Source organism: Dendropsophus ebraccatus, chromosome 15 (assembly GCF_027789765.1).
Source record: "Dendropsophus ebraccatus isolate aDenEbr1 chromosome 15, aDenEbr1.pat, whole genome shotgun sequence".
Classification (NCBI taxonomy): Eukaryota; Metazoa; Chordata; class Amphibia; order Anura; family Hylidae; genus Dendropsophus; species Dendropsophus ebraccatus.
In genome coordinates, this window is record NC_091468.1 from 10,313,651 (window position 1) to 10,335,118 (window position 21,468).

The 21,468-nt window shown below is 43.7% G+C and overlaps 1 protein-coding gene across 3 annotated transcripts in view; it reads left to right on the top strand.

Moving 5' to 3' along the window:
- The first annotated feature begins 15,636 nt into the window (after nucleotides 1–15,636).
- Nucleotides 15,637–21,468, top strand: part of ESRRG (estrogen related receptor gamma) — a 608,539-nt gene continuing 602,707 nt past the window's right edge. For all 3 annotated transcript variants that reach the window (XM_069954516.1, XM_069954522.1, XM_069954526.1), the window contains exon 1: nucleotides 15,637–15,715. The gene's annotated coding sequence lies outside the window, so the exon portion shown is untranslated. The remainder of the gene's footprint in view (nucleotides 15,716–21,468) is intronic.

Genomic DNA, 21,468 nt, shown 5'->3' on the forward strand with positions numbered 1-21,468 from the left:
GGTCAAAATAAACAGAGCAAGAAGAGCAGACACAGAACCAGGCAGTGACAAGCTCAATATCCGGCAGTGAGAGGCAGGCTGGCAGACACGATATAGGAGACCAGAGGTCCAGTGCACACACTATATAGGAAACCAGACCCCTGATCTCCACAGAACACCTGGGGCAAGAGCAACCTGACTGGCAGGGAGAACAGTCTATCAGACTAGCTAACCAGCATCAGAGTTAACTCCGGAGTGGCCAGGAGTATCTCAGGCAAAGCGGGTGTGGCTGAACAAACCCAGAGGAAATAGACCAGTGTTCAGACAAGGTTCAGGACACTGCACAAACATACAAAACACTGAATATCAGGGCCATCTCAGTCGCACAGCACTAGCTGAGGGGCGCACAGAGTTCAGCACAGGCACATTCATGACACTAACACCACGACTCCCATCATCTATCGGACTACTATTCGTGCCTGATTTGCTTTGCGCCAGGCTTCCAGGGACTCCACGCATCGTACCTCAGATGAGTGAAACTTTCTTGAGCCGTCGCTCTGCGCAATAGGAGGGGCGGCAGCAGACTGCCACTATCCCCCATGGGCTCCCTGGTTGAAAAGATCGTCTGGGGAGCACGTTGAAAAAAATGGCAACGATAACGACGGTCTGCTGGCCATTGCTGGCCGCTATTTCCTATGAGCTCCCCGAACTAACTTAAGATTGTCCAGGGAGCCCCTCCTGCAGCTCTCCACAGCCACCTGTTCTTACCGCTCGCTGTTAGCACGTGTGAGCGGGAAACAAGGAGCAAGTGAGCGCTGATCTGACAGGTCGGCTCTCGCTTGCTCCTCCAGATTAGCCAATTTAAGGGCCATAAGTGCGCTGTCTCGGCCGTATACAGTGACCCGAGAACTGCATCGGGGTCTGACCAGGCATGGGCATAACATACACATGGGGGGGATTTATCATTGCTGCTGAGGCATACACCAGGGAGAAGGCGCAAATTCACCCCTCCTTCCTGGCATACTCCTGCCGTATCCCTGTTCACCCAGTCTGCGGGCAGGGGAGCCGAGGAAGGCAGAGAGAAGGTGTGGTCTCCACCTGCACCTGACTTACCATGATTTACGCCTGCTCTTTTGGGAAGTTCCTCTTGGAGGTTTAGGGGAGGTGTATGCGGTCTTCTGGTTTCTCACTTCCCAGCGAACCCTGCTGTCGATATGGAGAGGCAATTCATTTTCTGTGCTTCTTGGTGGATACCGAGATGGATGGCAGCGTAGGTGGAAGCCAGGTGCAAGTTGGGCTCTCCTTAACTGGTTTATCCAGTGTTCGAAAAAATATGGCCGCCCTCTTCCAGAGACAGATATAAGAAATAAACAATGATACTCATCCGAGAGGCCCTATTCCACGGAATGATTATTGGCCGTATTTGACCGATATCGGCCGATAATTGTCCAGTGGAATAGAAGGCAACGATCAGCCGACATCATTCATGTCGGCCGATCGTTGCGTCGTTTCTCTTTCAAGCATGTTGAAAAACAAACAACTGGGATAGCAGCGATCTGCTGCCGCAGCTCTGTCCCGCGGGGCATACAGCAGCTGATAAGTACTGGAAGACTGGAGATTTTTTAATGGAAGTAAATAAGAAATCTCGGGCACTTTCTGGCACCGGTTGATTTGAAAGAAAAAAATTTTTTGGTGAACAACCCCTTTAAAGAAACACTTATGTAGTTTTGTCCCTTGTGTTGCACATACACCTAAACAACACAGGGACTAAGGTCTTTAATTAAGAATTATGTTTTTTTCATCCAATGAATGCAACAATTGATTTCTTGAATCGTGCGTCCCCTTACCTCATATATCAATGCCTCGGCATATTTAAGTGTCAATATATGGAATATTTTGTCTTTATGTAATTTTCTTGTGTAATAATCTTGACTTTAAACTCAGATCTATTAAAGCCTGTTCTATGGGGCCGAGTAATAGACGACTTATTGATGATCATAAATCTATATGGTGTCACTGGGACAATTCATTATTCTTCACAATCTTTATCTGTTAAAATGGCCGATCAAGGTGTAAAATCAGGTCCTGCATACAGGGAAGCAGAATGAATGGAAGGTAGAGAATCATGGAAACATAGAAGCTCCTATTATTTATCACAGTATAACATTACAATTTTTGGCAAGCAAATCCATTCAGAACTAATCAGATTCTTTCCAAATTTTGTCCAAAAATTTGAATGTACATATTTTTTTATGATTCACGTTGGTAATTTTAGTTCAGGAACAGGGACGTCTATCATAAACAGGAGTCCTCTCCCTTCTGAGATGGCTGATGTAAACAAGTCTCTGGTAGGCTGTATCTGCAACTTTGTAGCTTCTTTGTAATGCTGGGAGGAATAATCTGAGGCTTAGTTGCTGATGAGCTCACTGTGATTATCCCTCCCTGCATTACTAAGTTGCAAATAGGGACTAGTTTACATCAGTTGCCTAGGAAGTCCACTTTTTTACTTCTCTGTCCGGTAAGACTATTTGAAGAACCGGGGTACCAGTTAGGGTACGTTCACACGTAACGGATCCGCAGCTGATTTCTTGATGCGAATTCCCAGCGAGATCCTCTGCGGATCCCTGCCCTGTACACTTATGGGCAGACAAACTTGCAGCGGGATGAGCTGTGAGTATGTCCACAGCACGCCCTGCTGGCATGTCCCACTCGGTCAATCAGTGTGCTGCCCCACCGGGAGCCCCGAAGCAAGCAGGAGCGGGGAGCAGGTGATGTATACGTTCCGGCGGCGGGGGGGGGGGGTCTTTGCGCTACAAGTTTGTCTGCCCATAACTGTAAAGGGCAGGGATACGCAGCGGATCTCGATTTCTTGCTGCGGATCTGTTACGTGTGAACACACCCTTAGGAGCATTACCCCACCCCCATAGTGCTGATAAGGCCAGTTGGGGGCAGATCAGCACTGTGGGGGTGGGCAGTGCTCCTGACGGTGCCCCAGTGCTCCAAACAGTCTTACTAGACCAAGAAGTAATCGACTAAGTGCACAGGAACAGCACCAGGGAGGAACGTAAGAGATATATCTTCATCCTCGGCACCTCCTGCAGAATAGGGACATATCAGCAGGTTAGATTCGTCATAGTTCCCCTTTAACATAACATTTATGTAACCTTTATGTTTTTGCCTGCAGGGATCCCTTATGGAGAAAGACAATGGTGTGTTGTTGCAGGATTCGTACGGCAGATATCAGAGGACACAAAACACCTGATACTCTTCATATTCTTCAGCCTTGTTTGTTTCCCTCTAAGTTAACATAAAGCTTCAGGTTATGAGGCTGGTTAATAAGAAGCGATCGCCGGGGAGCCGTTCACTTGGAAAAAGTATTCCCACTTGTTTTTGCCTGTGCGCCAGACACATTAGCTAATAGGAGCTGTATGGTGCTTAAAACCCAGACAATATGGCACCGCACCATTCGTGGAGCTGCGATCGCTGATCACCAGCACAGTCTTCCGCTAAAATAGTAGAAAATCTGATCAGAGCATTGCTCTACTGTGACGTGACAGCGGATTTACTGCAGACATTTCTCTCCCATAGATCTGAATGGGGTTTGTAGTGATCCAGCCTCCGGAAAAAAAAAAAAAAATCACCTAAGTTACTATCCATGAAGAAAGAAAACAAGGCTGAAATTTTGGAATTTGTACAACGGCTATTCAGCCTTTCAATATACAATAACACTTTCTGTCATGTATGTGGACCAGATATATATGTACAGTAGAACAAACATGCTGGGGGAGATTTATCACACTGGTGTAAAGTGAGACTGGCTCAGTCGCCCCTAGCAACCAATCAGATTCCACCTTTTATTCCTTACAGACTCTTTGGAAAATGAAAGGTGGAATCTGATTGGTTGCTAGGGGCAACTGAGCCAGTTTCACTTTACACCATGTTTGATAAATCTCCCCCACTGTTTTAGTAAAGAAGAAGCTTACATCACTGTGCCAGTTTTCTACCCTATGTATCTGAACACTTCCTGGTTTCCTTTCTGAACTGTGACCCTGCGGTTGCCAGGCAGCAGTGCAGACACTTTCCCACAATCCTTCTTGCTTGTATGTGGAGTGAAAAGCAACTGCCAGTACTAATGGGACAGGTCACGTGACCATTGAACTGAGCATGTGCGACCCAACAAAGTGAATGGCCGTAACCATGGGCAACAGATAATGAAACAAAACAGCACGCGGGAAAAAGGGGGATTAGTGAGTCTAAATCTTTCAAACTATACGTTGTAAGAAATGCTTGTACATTGGAGATATGTTTCATTGTACATAATGTAACAGTATGGATCTAGTTTTCTTAGTGATACCACCCCTTTAAGTTTTTTTTAAGTACAGGGTCCACCGCAGACAGCAGATGAAAAGGACAGCTCCGCTATGTATGTTTCCTTTTCTGTACAGACCGCTGAGCATGCCCACTATACTCTCTTACAGAAGTCAATAAATGATTTATTATTAATATTATTATTATTTATTAGAGAACGTGCACTGCAGCATTCAGACAGCAGGGTTGAGAATGCTGGGGGTCCTACATGTAGCTTTGAGGGGGGTCTTACATGTAGATACAGGTAGTTGAATGTTGGTCGATAGCCAAGCAGATAAGTATTTGCTTCAGAACCACTTTAGCAAATATATTTAGGAATTGTAGGTGTAAAACCTTGACAATTATTTAGGTATTTGACTTTGAGAATTAACATAAAGCGCACAATATACTGTATATTATCAATATGATCTAAGGCTCCTAGCAGGAAAAGGTATAAAATCCCAAATTACGATAAGATAAAAGCTTTAGTAGGAATCAATCCTGAATGGTTGGCTGCATTAACCCTCTAGAGTTGTGTTAAAGTGACTGTAGTTAGAGGGAAAACCTTAAAGGGGAAATATCAGCAAGTTAGACGAATCTAACCTGCTTATATGTCCCTATGGTACAGGAGGCGCAGAGTAGGAAGATATGTCTCTTACCTTCATCCTCGGCACCGTTGCAGTGCAGTTAACCATTTGTTCTGCAGTCCGGTATAACAGGAGTACTGGGGCCCCATTAGGAGCATTGTCCTCCCCCCTAGCCTATCCCGTCACTTTCTCATGATAATCAATGGAGCGGGCCGGCAAGGGGCGGGCCGGATTGTTGATATGGGGGGGGGGGGGGGGTCAGTGCTCCTAAAAGTCCTCTCCAGCCCCTCCATATAGGGAGTGGGACCAACAATGGACTATTTGCCTGTACTCACATGGTGACTTCTTTTACCTTAGTTGGTCAATCACACCACTGCACATCACTAACTCATCTCTGCTATGGTGTGACTGAAAGGGATGATTTACAGCACACCACTACACACTACTACTACCACTACACACTACTACTACTACTACCACTACACACTACTACTACTACTACCACTACACACTACTACTACCACTACACACTACTACTACTACCACTACACACTACTACTACTACTACTACTACTACTACTACTACCACTACACACTACTACTACCACCACTACACACTACTACTACTACTACTACTACCACTACACACTACTACTACTACCACTACTACCACTGCTACTAATACTACTACCACTACACACTACTACTACCACTACACACTACTACTACTACTACTACCACCACTACCACTGCTACTAATACTACTACCACTACTACTACTACTCCACTACCACTGCTACTAATACTACTACCACTACTACTACTACCACCACCACTACTACCACTGCTACCACTACTACTACTACTACTACCACTACTACTACCACTACTACTACCACTACTACCACTACTACTACTACTACTACCACTACTACCACTGCTACTAATACTACTACTACTACACACTACTACTACCACTACACACTACTACTACTACTACTACTACACACTACTACTACCACTACACACTACTACTACCACTACACACTACTACTACCACTACACACTACTACTACTACTACTACTACTACTACTACTACTACTACCACTACACACTACTACTACTACTACCACTACTACCACTGCTACTAATACTACTACCACTACACACTACTACTACTACCACTACACACTACTACTACTACTACTACTACTACTACCACCACTACTACCACTACACACTACTACTACTACTACCACTACTACCACTGCTACTAATACTACTACCACTACACACTACTACTACCACTACACACTACTACTACTACTACTACTACACACTACTACTACCACTACACACTACTACTACTACTACTACTACTACTACTACTACACACTACTACTACCACTACACACTACTACTACTACTACTACTACACACCACTACTACCACTACACACTACTACTACTACTACTACTACTACTACTACACACTACTACTACCACTACACACTACTACTACTACCACTACTACCACTGCTACTAATACTACTACCACTACACACTACTACTACCGCTACACACTACTAATACTACTACTACTACTACCACCACTACAACAACTACTACTACTACTACCACCACTACTACCACTACTACTACTACTACTACCACTACTACCACTGCTACTAATACTACTCCCACTACACACTACTACTACCGCTACACACTACTACTACTACTACTACCACCACTACTACTACTACTACTACTACCACTACACACTACTACTACTACTACTACTACTACCACTACACACTACTACTACTACTACTACCACTACACACTACTACTACCACTACACACTACTACTACTACTACTACTACTACTACCACTACACACTACTACTACTACTACTACTACTACTACTACTACTACCACTACTACTACTACTACTACTACTACTACTACTACTACCACTACACACCACTACTACTACTACTACTACTACTACTACACATGGCATGTGTAGTGTTGTGGGGGTTACTGATGTTTTTACTTTTTTTGCAAGGTGCCATACAAGCTGGATTTGATGCGACCAAAAATGCGCAATTTTGCATTTTGGAATTTTTTTGCGCTTACTCTGTTTACTGTGCGAGATCAGGAATATGATAAATATATAGTTTGGGCGATTACACACGCAGCGATACTAAATATGTTTATTTATTTATTTTTATTTATAAAATAGGGAAATTTAAATTTCTATTAAGGGGAGGGGATCGTATATATATATATATATATATATATATATATATATATATATTTTTTTTTTTTTTTATTTATTTATTTTTTTACACACTTACTAGAAGTCCCCCTGGGGTTATTCCCCCTGGGGTAAGAGTTATTCCCCCTGGGGTTAGGGTTATTCCCCCTGGAGTAAGGGTTATTCCCCCCTTGGGTTAGGGTTATTCCCCCCTGGGGTTAGGGTTATTCCCCCTGGGGTTAGGGTTATTCCCCCTGGGGTTAGGGTTATTCCCCCCTGGGATTAGGGTTATTCCCCCTGGGGTTAGGGTTATTCCCCCTGGGGGACTTCTAGTATAGCCACATTGATCTCGCATTGAGATCTATGCAGTATAGATATCCTGCATAGATCCATGAGATCGGTGTTCTATTGCTCTCTGCTGCCGCAGCCAAGAGCAATAGATTACCGATCCGGGATCAGCACCATTACAGCGCAGACCTCCGCCCCGGGTCACAAGCGGGGACCGCTTCTCTGTGATTGCCCACTAGACCACCAGGAATGGGTGAACAGCAATTTAAATGCAGCTGTCAACTTTGACAGCTGTATTCAAATGGCTAATTAGCAGGCACCGCGATGGGACCGTGGCCGCTAATTGCTGTGGTCACGGGCTGCAGATAGCACCTGGGATTGCTACGGTTCAGAGCAGGGTCGTCACGCGCCCCCCCCCTGAACACCCTTAACAACGCTCTGGCATTTCAGAGAACACAGGCCCACTTGCTGTGGGGGACTCACCCGTAAATACAGTATAGGTCTCCTGGATTCCTGGGATGACCCTGGAGCACTGGACAATCCAACACAGACCTTCCTCCTGGCCTGGTGACTCCTTACCCTTATGGTAGAGGGAGGGATTCCCTGGGCCAAGGAAGATGAGACCAGCGCACAGAGGGTACTGGCCCATCTGGCATTTGCCCGAAATGCCATATGGCAAGGCCCAGCTGTCAGCTACAGCACAGTTTCAGAACCTCAGATAGAACTCCCTTTAAGGAGCTGGGCTGGAGAATCCAGGGATTCTCTTACGTGCTCCACTATATAAAGAGACTACTTCCTACATTGCTGTCCAGTCTGCTGACATCCTATTGAAGTTGTTCCATAGAGAATGAGTGCATACACCACCCACCCACTGCTCCATCCAGCTAGGATTTTGGGCTCCCTATCTTGGGAAGCCCCCTTTAAGGGACCTGACCCTCTTAGATTTGGGTAGGGGTGGAGTGATCATAAGCACTGTACCATTACCTAATGCTCTTTTTGATCTTGTGCCATTGTCTGCAAGTCCTGTTACATAGCACCCCCTCTATAGACTCTCTCTTTAAAATTAATAGTCAATAGGCAGTAATTGCTTTGATTTTGAATTTAATCTCACCAAAAAGTGATTCTTGACATGATCACCATCATCTGATTACCTGACACAGCGCCGTCCATTCACTAGTGGTGGTGCCTGGTATTACAGCTCATTCCCTGGCTCCTTTATTGGCTGCATTACTAAGAATCAGACCCCCACAGATCTGCTATCTATGGTCTATCCTAAAGACAAGTTATTGGTGCAATAGTCTTGTTACTTTAATTAAGAACAAGCTGATTTTTTATGAAAATGAAGAACATAAACTCTTCTCTATGGCAAGAACCATCTCCCTGTGAGGTCCCAGCTATGAATATGCATGGTGGATTCTATATTGCATTATCTGTCAAACTGAACTATAACCGAGTAAGGATATAATGCTGGCCCTACTAAATATCAGTGCTTACAAATGCAATAGAAATACAGTGCAGCGACTGTGTGGAAGGGGTTAACTGTAATGGATTCCTCTTAAGGGACCTGGAGAGTCTGCAGATACTGGGTGAGATATATTCACAGTAACAGGCAGCAGAGATGATGGGGGTCTTACATACTGGGTGCCGCTGGCACCTGGGGGTATTCCGGAACTAGGGGGCGCTCTAGTTGGCACTGAGTGAGGCTACACTGGAAAAAAAAGGAAGAAAAAATAAAAGACATAATACAAGGCTATGTGAGCCAGGAGCCAGAGGAATACTTTAAAATTACATCAATATCAACAGAACTGATGAGCACATTGTACAGCGGTCTTAATAGGCACTATGGTTATATTATATATAATACCAAATAATTCCCTCATAATACATTGCATACATGATATTACCATGTACTGTATAAATATTACCACCATACAGAGCTCAGATAATACCGCCATTACAGTGACAAAATACTACCAATGTAAAGTGCATACATTTTACAACCGTATAGTGCTGAAATAATATCACAGAAAATACTCAAATAATACGACTATATAGTGCTTCTATAATACCACCATGAGCTGCAGAAATAATACTGCCACACAAGGCGGGGAGATTTATCAATGTTGCGCCCCTGGCGTACACCAGGGTGAAGGCACAGGTTCTGCCCCTCTCCCTGGTGTATGCCCTGCTCGAATGATAGGCAGGGGGTGTGGCAAGGCAGGGGAGGCGTGGCCTTCTCCCATGCCGCTTGCAGGCGTAAATCATGGCAGAAATCTACACCATCTCAGGAGTATGCTCAGGTCACATGCACACCTCTTAGTGAATCAGATAGGATAATTGGGGGTGGGGCCTAATTTAAAACTGGCATACTCGGATGCCTATCTTCATAAATGTCCCTCAAAGTAATCAAACAATAGTACCATACAGCGCTGAAATAATACCATCATACAGTAATACCAATATACAGAAGTACAGCTATATAACTCAAATAATACCATCATAGAGTGCTTAAATAATACCATCTTTGGGGCCTATTCCACGGAGTGATAATCCGCTGAATCGGCCAGATTCAGTCGATTATCGCTCCGTGGAATAAAGACGATCAGCTGATGATTGTTTTATCGGCTGATCGTTTATTTAAGTCCAAACCTAAAATCATCGGGCACCGACCGCGCATCGCTATTTCACGCAGCGATGCGCGGTCGGTGCCGATGATTTTAGGTTTGGACTGGCGACCGACGATTCCACAAGCACCATGCTTTACCTAAACATGTTGCAGGGCTTCTACTGCGCTCCTTCTTCCTCCCGGTCCTGCGTGCAGCAGCAGTTTCAGTGCGGCCTGTCTTAGCTGACAGACCGCTCAGCCAATCACTGGCCAGGACCGCCACAGTCAGTGATTGGCTGATTGGTCTGTCAGCTCAGACAGGCTGCACCGAATCTGCTGCTGTGTGCGGGACCGCGAGGAAGAAGGAGCGCAGGAGAAGACCTACAATATGGTTAGGTAAAGTATGGTGTTTAAACAAGGGCTGCAAGGACACCGATAACAATGTCCCTGCAGCCCTCGCTAAACGATTTTCAGGTCGTGTAAAAGGCCCAGTAAATGAGCGCCGATCTAGCAGAGGGGCGCTTGTTTACATTATTGATTGGGCCCCCATCAGCCCGCTACTGTACTCGTATAATACTGCCCTGTGCTTATATATACCAACTGTGCTTAAATAATACCGTGATAACATACTATACTACGATACAGTGATGGAACAACAAAGTAACCTAATAGCAGCGCTATCGGATGGGCACATAATACTGCTATCCAGGTGCCCGCGTGGTCTTCTGATGTCCCGAGTGACCTGATCCCAGAGTTGCCGTCTATAACTGGAGACCAGGGGCTTCTTTGCCGCCTAATATGGAGATTACGGAGCCGACTCCTAATTAAAATTAAGGAGAGAAAGCGCCATGTAACGTTCTAAATATATAGCTGTAACGTGTGCAGATGAGGGACGGGATGTTCTTGTACAGATCGAAGAACACGGTATTGTTGGCACTGCAACATATTTCACAAAGTGTGATGGAGAGTCCTGACTTCTATGGTTAGTCAGCGACCACCTGACCAAGTCCTGACCCCATTATACCGTCCCGTTATAGCTGAGACATCTGAGGACACGACGGCTTCTACTTCACTTGCATTTTCATTTCCTTTGTCTGAAAAGTCCATTTTAAATAAATTAATAAAAACTGGAGAAAGACTTCCAGACCTTCACTTTCCCTTCAATTGGTCGGGGTCCCAAAGGTCAGACCCCCATTTATTATACCGTCAGGTCAGATCCTGGCAGAAAGACTGTTTCAGGAGGAGAGAAAACTACCTACCTATGGCTGTAAGGGGGTAAGTGGGGAGGCTCAACGGAGCTGTAAGGAGCTTCCTGTGACAACCTGCAGAAAGGGGAGATGTCCCAAGGTTGCGGTGTGTATGCTGTGCAGGTGGTAGGGAATAATCACAGACTCCGTGGAGAACGCTGACTTGCTTTACTATTGGCAAATGTGCAACAGGTAATACAGATGGGCTCGGATAAATACTTGAAAATAAAACCACCAGATCTGTGGGATGAGTAGGATGTAGTAGCGTTGGTAGAGTTGTACTGAGGTAGCGCAGTAGAGAGGAGGGTGCCGTGAGGGTCTCAACCCAAGTAGTAATGTGCTCTGCCGGAAGGTTGGAGTGTTTAGAAGAATACTGGTAAAAGAAGAAGAAGAAGAAGGAGAAAACCTGTCCCCGTGTATTGACCTTTCTATAGTCTTCACACCATCTGATGCCCACTAGCGTTGGCTGAACAGTACTAATAGGTGACACAGGGCCCAAACCTTGTTAACTGGGATGAGCAGAGTGCTGAGGGTACCCTGGCTGACACTCGCGCTGCGAGATGGAGTTCATAGACTTTTACAGTAACTTTGCTCCACCCGGATCAGTTCCTAGCTCTTTGGCTCTTTAGTGGATACTGTCCTGCACTGGTGTTTCTTCTAGTCCGCGGCGTGGGTTGAGGTGATCTGTTGGCTAGTCCTCTCCTGAGAGGTTTAACACTGCGTAATGCAGGGTATAGGCACTGAGATAGAAGTTTGTAACAGAGCTCTGTCCTGCGTCCTACCCATGTGTGGTACTGACTAAGACTACTCCTCTTCCTTACGGGGGACCTGGCAGAGGGCCAGGGCCCAGGCAGGACCACTGTGGAGAGCTATCTGGTCTGCGTCCATCCTCCACAGAATCCCGACTAAGACTCTTCCTTCACCAAAGGGACTAACTTCCTATCCAGCGTGTAAGGTGTGCTGTGGTTGGGTGAAAAGAGTGCAACAGAAGAACAGAGAGAAGAGGTGATAGGACATAAGAAAGTAAAGATCCTACTGGTCCACATATTCTGGTACACACAAACACAATAACCCTTTGAGACACTTCAGCTGTGCAGCTTCCATTCTTCAATACATGATATAGCGACATCTAGTTGTCATCTCTTAATACTACTTTGGCTGCAAAAAGACCACAAAAAGTGCAGACTTTTGCTAAGGGTGTAAACAATAGTAACACCACTAGTGGAACATCACACAAGTACAGTGTTAATTTGTTCTGGGATGATCAATGTAAGTTTAAGGGTATGTTCACACTAAGTAAGTGTAGTGGAATTCTGCCACTTTTGCTCAGTGTAAAAATACCCTTAAAGTCTGTCTTTTCCACTTGTTCCTATGGACCCCATTTCACCACCCCAACCCACTGCATTTACCAGGCTTGCAACCCTGAACCCTCTATCTAGGCCTATCTGTCATTTAACAATTTATTTTGGCAATTCACAGAGACATGACAAAAGGGAACTGCAGGGCTGCTCAAACCCTGGTCCTGGCATAGTTACATGCAGCACTACCAATACTGAGCATCCCCTGGTATATAATACATGTAAGTCTTAGAATTGACATCATACTAGGGGGAGCTGTCTGTGTCACTAGTGCTGCAGCCTCCCCTGATGTCTATATAATACATGTTACCATTAGAATAGACATTACTCAGGGGGAGCTGTCTGTGTCACTAGTGCTGCAGCTTCCCTGATGTCTATATATTACATATTAGCCTTAAAATAGATATTATACTTAGGGAAGCTGTCTGTGCAGGTGGGCACAGCGTAAAGAGAGAGTGGGGATAACTGTCAATCACTTCCCCCTCTGCTACAGGGTGACATGGCAGCACTAGTGACACAGACTGTTCCTCCCAGTGTAATGTCTATTCTAATGCTAAAATGTAATAGATACACATCAAAGAAGGCTGCAGCACTAGTGACACAGACAGCTTCCCCCAGTGTAATGTCTATTCTGATGGTAACATGTATTATATAGACATCAGGGGAGGCTGCAGCACTAGTGACACAGACAGCTTCCCCCAGTGTAATGTCTATTCTGATGGTAACATGTATTATATAGACATCAGGGGAGGCTGCAGCACTAGTGACACAGACAGCTTCCCCCAGTGTAATGTCTATACTAATGGTAACATGTATTATATAGACATTGGGAAGGCTGCATGTATTATATAGCAGGGGATGCTCAGTATTGGTAGTGCTGCATGTAACTATGCCAGGACGAGAGCTTGAGCAGCCCTGCAGTTCCCTTTTGTCATGTCTCTGTGAATTGCCATTTTGTTAAATGACAGATAGGCCTAGATAGAGGGTTCAGGGTTGCAAGCCTGGTAAATGCAGTGGGCTGGGTGGTGAAATGGGGTAGATAGGAACAAGTTGAGAAGACAGACGTTAAGGGTATGTTCACACTGAGCAAAAGTGGTGTAATTGTATGTATTATATAGACATCAGGGGAGGCTGCAGCACTAGTGATACAGACAGCTTCCTCAGTGTAATGTCTATTCTAGTGGTAACATGTATTATATAGTAATCAGGGGAAGCTGCAGCACTAGTGACACACACAGCTCCCTCCCAGTGTAATGTCTATTCCAATGGTAACATGTAATATATAGACATTAGGAGATCCTGCAGCACTAGTGACACAGACAGCTCCCTCAGTGTAATGTCTATTCTAATGGTAATATGTATTATATAGACATCAGGGGAGGCTGCAGCACTAGTGACACAGACAGCTCCCTCAGTGTAATGTCTATTCTAATGGTAATATGTATTTTATAGACATCAGGGGAAGCTGCAGCACTAGAGACACAGACAGCTTCCCCAGTGTAATGTCTATTCTAATGGTAATATGTATTATATAGACATCAGGGGAGGCTGCAGCACTAGTGACATAGACAGCTCCCCCCCCCCCCCCCCCCCCAGTGTAACGTCTATTCTAATGGTGACATCTATTATATAGACATCAGGGAGACTGCAGCTCTAGTGACACAGACAGCTCCCTCAATGTAATGTCTATTCTAATGGTAATATATAGACATAAGGGAGGTTCAGTATCTGCATGCAGCAGTGACACATGATGGTGCTGGGAACAGGGCTTTTGCAACCCTGCAGTTCCCGACACAGCCACTTCTGTCTAATAGACTCGAATAAAGCTCTGAGAGTACAGTAGTGCAAAACTTTAAACAGTTTGGGAGCTCCCAGCATCATCCAAACTGTGTTCAACAGCACATCATCCGTATTTACGGACCGTGCGCAGAACATATGAATGCCCCACCTCCTGTAGGACATACAGCAGCTGATAAGTACTGGAAGACTGTTTTTTTTTTTTTTTTTTTTTAAGTAAATTACAAATCTCTGGCACCAGTTGATTTAATAGAAAAAATTTTTGGGGTGAAAAACAGCTTTAGGCTCTTAATAACAATGGACTAAGGAGCTGGTAAAGAATTCCTTAAGTAACTATATTAGAATTGTTATTATTTCACTCTTTTTTTTTTACATCTTGCTAAATTTATCAGAATTTTTAGTTTTAAACCAAAAACGTTTACTTTTTTACCCCTTTAACACCCTGATCAGATCCAGACGTTGATGCCATTGTCCTTTCTTCCCCTTCAGCCTGTGTTGGTGAACGTGCAGGGTGGTGAAAGGGTTAACCCCCGGCCGGTGGAGTGCTAGCCCTCCGTCAGGAGCTGATTAAGATGCAATTATTGGTGCACGGTGCTGGAGGAATGCTATTATATTGTGTCTGGCTGGCTTCATCTCTCTCTCTCTGTCTCGCAGCTCGGGGGGTCAGCGTGTCGAGCCTCAGTCAGCTGCCACGCGTGTTCTCCTCCGCATCAATACACAGGACGGAAGAGCGTGCCGCACAAACTATACTTCCTGCGCTCCGCAGCCCACCGAGACCCGGTGCTAATAATCCTAATAAGCCATGTGTGATCATGCGAAATGAACTTAGGCACGACGTGAAACTGTAGCCTCTCTCCTTCCGCATTGACTCCGAGGTGGTGAATCTCCCACCGCCCCCCCCCCCTCCTGCTGTTGCTGCTGAAAGAGAGAGACTCCGCTACTGAAGGAGCTTTATCGGCACACAGCTGTTTGAACTACCCGCATCTCTGCTCAGTGATCTCTCCTGATCTGGCGCCGCCCCCACCCCCCTTCTTTAGACCGTCCTAGGCAATGCCTAATTTTGCCTAATGGAAGAGCCGGCCCTGTGGACAGCCCGGCGCCCCCGTCAGTGGAGGAGGACCCAGCACCCCTCCCAAGTCGAGGTCGTGGGAGCCGGTGAGAGGAGGCGTGTGTGTGTGCTCAGTGCTCCTGCATGGTTTACTATCAATATCACCCAACCGGCTACCTGACTGCTTACCACCAGGTACTGTCTCCTTCCATCCTAGTACACGGGAGGGGGGGGGGGGGTGGTGATGGTGGTGGGGGGCAGCATCTCTATCTCTTATTACATTCCCCCCCCCCCTCAGTTTTTCTATAGAAAAAAGAATGACCTAACACCAACAATGCCCAGGTCCGCCTGTCACTGTTGTGTCTCATTGGAGTGCCGACAAAGTCAGCGGCGGAGTTCAGGACAGTGGTGGAGCAGAGGGCTCCCGTGACCTTCTCCTGCCATCCCCGTACTCCTGTCTACAGACTGTGCTCCGTGTACTTGTGTGTAACCTTGGGGAGCCGGGCATGAAGTTGCACAGCAGCAGCTTCTCACACTCGTCGCACGCTAGAGGAGAGTGCAATGACATAAAGCGGCTGCATTTAAAGGGGAACTAGAGTCTGGCACCAAACTAGATGGCACTGGGACTTTTTGCTAACATTGTTTTTTTGTTTTTTTTTCTATTTCATTGCTCAATAAAACATATGGTCGGAAGTTATTCTGTACAGGGAAGCTGATTTCATTTTCTTGTTTTGTGTTTTTTCTGGCTAGGAGTAAAAGTATTGCTTGTATTGGCGTAGATACGAAACAAGAGAACAGCGCCACCTAGTGGTCAGAAAGAGCGAGAAAAATGATATAAAACATAACTAAAAGTTATTCCGTATAGGCGAGTGGATTGAATTATCTTGTTTAGTTTTTTCTGGATGTAAATAAAAGTATTGCCGTAGCTGTGAAACAAGAGAAGAGCGCCACCTAGTGGTCAGAAAGAGCAAGAAAAATTATATAAAACATATGATTGGAATAAATTTTGTATAGGAAAGCTGGCTTAATGTTGTTTTGTGTTTTCTGGATGTCAGTAAAATATTGCTTATATTGGCGTAACTATGAAACAAGAGAACAGCGCCACCTAGTGGTCAGGAAGAGCGAGAAAAATTAAATAAAACATAATTAAAAGTTATTCTGTATAGGCGAGTGGATTGAATTATCTTGTTTAGTGTTTTCTGGATGTGAATAAACGCAATGCTTGCATTGGCGTAGCTGTGAAACAAGAGAACAGCGCCACCTAGTGGTCAGAAAGCGAGAAAAATTATATAAAACATATGATTGGAAGTAATTTTGTACAGGAAAGCTGCTTCAATGTTGTTTTATGTTTTCTGGATGTCAGTAAAATATTGCTTGAATTGGCGTAGCTATGAAACAAGAGAACAGCGCCACCTAGTGGTCAGAAAGAGCAAGAAAAATTATATAAAACATGGGTAAAAGTTATTCTGAATAGGCAATTTGATTGAATTATCTTCTTTTGTGTTTTCTGGATTTGAGTAAAATTATTTTTTGTATTGGCATAGATATAATACAAGGAATCATCGCCACCTAGTGGTCAGAAAAACTGGCAAAATTATACAAAACATATGGTCAAAATTTATACTGTATAGGAAAGATGATTTATTTTGTTGTAAATTATTGTTGTATTGTAATAATTGGGAAGAGAACAGCGCCACCTAATGACCGGAAAAGTAGAAAAACAATATACACAACATAGGGTCGGAAGTTATTCTGTACAGGAAAGTTGATTTTTTCATAAATGTATTTTGTGTTTCATGTATGTAACTAAAAGTATTGCTTGTTGTGGCATAATAAAGAAACAAGAGAGTGATGCCACCTAGTGGTCAGAATAGCCTGAAGAATGATACAAGTTATTTTAAACTTATTGTTCTATACTTATTGTTTTTTTTACTGGGTGCGAGAAGAAATATTGTTTGTACTGGCATAGTTAAAGGAATTCTCCAGCACTACAAAAACATGGCCATTTTCTTCTAGAGACAGCACCACTCTTGTTTCCGGTTTGGGTGCAGGTTTTGTAACTCTGTTCCATTGAAGTGAATGGAGCTCAATTGCAAACCGCACCTGAACTGGAGACAAGAGTTGTGCTGTCTCTGTCTCTGGAAGAAAGTGGCCATGTTTTTGTAGCGTCGGATAACCTCTTTAAGAAGAAAGAGAAAAGCGCCACCTAGTGATTATACTAGCTGAAAAACATGTTACAAATATAATAGTAAGAAGTTATTCTGTAGTGATTTAGTTTTTAAATATGACTAATGCTTGTATAGACATAGTTTCAAAGCAAGAGAATGGCGCCACCTAGTTATACAAAACATATGGTTAGAAGTTATTCTTTACAGGATGTGATACGAAATGTAAGGTTGAATGTTATTCTGTAAAAAAAAAACATATGACATGAGTAAAACTACTGCTTCTAGGTATAGTTAAGAATCAAAAGAACAATGCCACCTAGTGGTCAGACAAGCAGGAGAACGATATACAAAAACATATGATTAGAAGTTATTCTATTATGAGTTTACTGGATGTGAGTAACAGTATTTCTTATATTGGTGTAGTTATAAAGCAAGAAAATAGCGCCACCTAGTGGTCAGACAAGCAGGAAGAATTATGTAAAAACGAATAGTAAGAGGTTGTACTGTGGTACATTTTCTACGTGTGAGTAAAAGTAATGCTTGCATTGACCTTGAAAGTTAAGTAGCAAGAAAACAGAGCCACCTAGTGGTCAGACAAACAAGAAAACTGAACATTTGGTTGGAAGTTATTATGTACAGGAAAGCAAATTTATTTTCATATTTTGTGTTTTGTGGATGTTAGTACCAGTATTGTTTACATTGGATTAGTTAAAGAGCCAGAGAATGACCCCCCCTAGTGGTGAAACAAGAAGGAAAAAAATACACAGCAGATGGTTGAAAGTCATTCTGCACAGGAAAGCTGATTCATTTTTATTGTGTTTTTAGATGTGAATAAAAATACTGCTTATATTGGCATGGCTTTATAGCAAGAAAATAGCACCACCTAATGGTCAAACTTGCAGGAAAAAATATACAGTGATAGAGGAATTGAATTATAAAGCAATTTACAGTTAGTAAATTTAGGAGGAAGGGGTTCTTATGATGCGCATCACAAGTGCTTAAAGCCACTCTGTACCCAGAATCGGACCCCCCCCCCCAAACCACTTGTACCGTCTGATAGCTGATTTTAATCCATGATCTGTCCTGAGGTCTATTCGGCAGGTGATGCAGTTATTGTCCTAAAAAACTACTTTTGAACTTGCAGCCCCGTGCCCTATGGCCGTGGCCTAGAGTATCTGTGCCCTAACTTTGCACCACCCCTCCGTCCCTCCTCCCCACCCTCCTCATCATTAGGAATGCCACTGGTAGGATTTCTGCTATTCCTCTGCAGTGAACATTGCACAGGCGCCTTAACAATCCAGCCCATGCGCCGTGCTCACACAGCTGAGGAATAGGAGAAAATCTGCCTGGAGCATTCCTAATGATGAGGGGGCTGGGGAGGAGGGACAGAGGGGTGGTGCCAGCCTAATGCACAGAAACTCGAGGCCACGCCAATTTGGCACAGGGCTGCAAGTTTAAAAGTAGTTTTTTAGGACAATAACTGCATCACCTGCTGAATGGACCCCAGGACAGATCTTGGATTAAAAGCTGCTATCCAAAGCACAAGCGATTTGGGGTGGGCAGATTGTGGATACAGAGTCACTTTAAAGGGGTACACCAGCAAAAAATAGTTTTCTTTCAAATCAACTGGTGCCAGATTTGCAATTTACTTCTATTAAAAAATCTCCAGTTTTCCAGTACTTATCAGCTACAGTATGTCCTACAGGAAGTGAGGTATTCTCTCCAGTCGGGAGAGCAGGAAAGGTTTTCTATGGGGATTTGATGCTGCTTTGGACAGTTCCTGAAATGGACAGAGGTGGCAGCAAAGAGCACTGTGTCAGATGGAGAGAATAGACCACTTCCTGCAGGACATACAGCAGGTGATAAGTATTGAAAGACAAGATTTTTCAATAGAAGTAAATAAAAAATCTCTGCCACTTTCTACCACCAGCTGATTTGAAAGAAAAACATTTTGGTAAACAACCTCTTTAATAAAGACATTGTCTATCTAACTCAAGTTTCATGGTATTGTGATTACAACGACGCAAAGGTTCATTCGTCAAGCTTCTTAGTTTTGGCTTTTGCTTTCGGTAATCACTTGCATAGGCCACTTGCATAACCAAAGTAACCAAACCTGTGGCACTAGAGCAACACAACTCCAGCTTTTATCATGGACTGACATCTGCAGTCTGTTTGGCCATGTTGAGAGTTGTAGTTAGTCTATCAGTTGTATTACCACTGTTCTGGAAACATTAAGTAAAATGATAAAAACAATTGTACGCGGAGCTTAGGAGTTTACTGTATACACTGTTACTATGGAGTTCAATGAACAGAATGTATGCGGTTAGCTCCCAAGCTCCCCCTAGAGGTGGTTGCAAGAAGACACAATTAGATACTTTAACTTGGTGACATTGTAAGGGATTTGGAACTCTGTGCTAGCAAACAGAATTTTCATTCCTTTTGAAAAAAGAAATTCCAGAATGTAATTGAACTTTTAGGGGTTGTTCACCAATTTTTTTCCCCCTTTCAAATCAGCTGATGTCAGAAAGTGTTAGAGATTTATAATTCACTTCTATTAAAAATATCAAGTCTTCCAGTACTAATCAGCTGCTGTATGTCCTGCTGCTGTATTTCTGGAGAGCAGGAGAGGTTGTCTATGGGGATTTGCTACTGCTCTAGACAGTTCCTGACATGAACAGAGGTGGCAGCGGAGAGCACTGTGTCAGACTGGAGAGAATACACCACTTTCTGCTGGACATACAGCAGCTGATAAGTACTGGAATACCCAAGATTTTTTTTTATAGAAGTAAACGACAAATCTCTGGCTCCAGTTGATTTAAAATATTTTTTTTTTGTGTGAGGGAACTAACCCTTTAACTGCTTGGATACAAGATATAATAAAAGTGTATAGAAAATGTCTTTTTTAGTAAGTTTTTTTTTTCTAGGAAAATCCCCTGCCCGGTACTTGTGGTTTCCTGTATTTCCTCCCTCCAGATAGACGTGGTTGATGAGTTCAGACCCCTCTCCTGGTTTGCCCCCTGCTCGTATTAATAGATGGCGAGGTTCCTGATGTAACCACGGCCCCTCATCTTTTGTCTGCGGCTGAAGTGATTGCTTCCTTACCGAATTAATTCTGCTATAACCTGAATTCAAATAAGATTGCAGCGAGCAGGTCCGCCGGGAGCAGACTTGTATCCATTTAGCTCTTTTGCTGCTCGCATTTATTTATTTTGGAAATCAAGTTATGGTGAAGAGTCACCCGGGGATGGGAGAGTTATCATATAGGAGGAGAGCGGCTTACAAGAGGGCGATAAGGAGGAACGTATAGGGATCTGTGTCATCTGCAATGGAGAAGAGATGGCGATTTCTAGGAAAATAAAAGTTATATACAAAATCTGTACAACCCTGTGATGGGTGGATAAAAGGATAGCAGATAGATAGATAGATAGATAGATAGGAGATAGATAGATAGATAGATAGATAGATAGATAGATAGATAGATAGGAGATAGATAGATGATAGATAGATAGATAGATAGATAGATAGATAGATAGGAGATAGATAGATAGATAGATAGATAGATAGATAGATAGGGGATAGATAGATAGATAGATAGATAGATAGATAGATAGGAGATAGATAGATGATAGATAGATAGATAGATAGACTAGATAGATAGGAGATAGATAGATAGATAGATAGATAGATAGATAGATAGGAGATAGATAGGAGATAGATAGATAGATAGATAGATAGATAGATAGATAGATAGACTAGATAGATAGGAGATAGATGATAGAT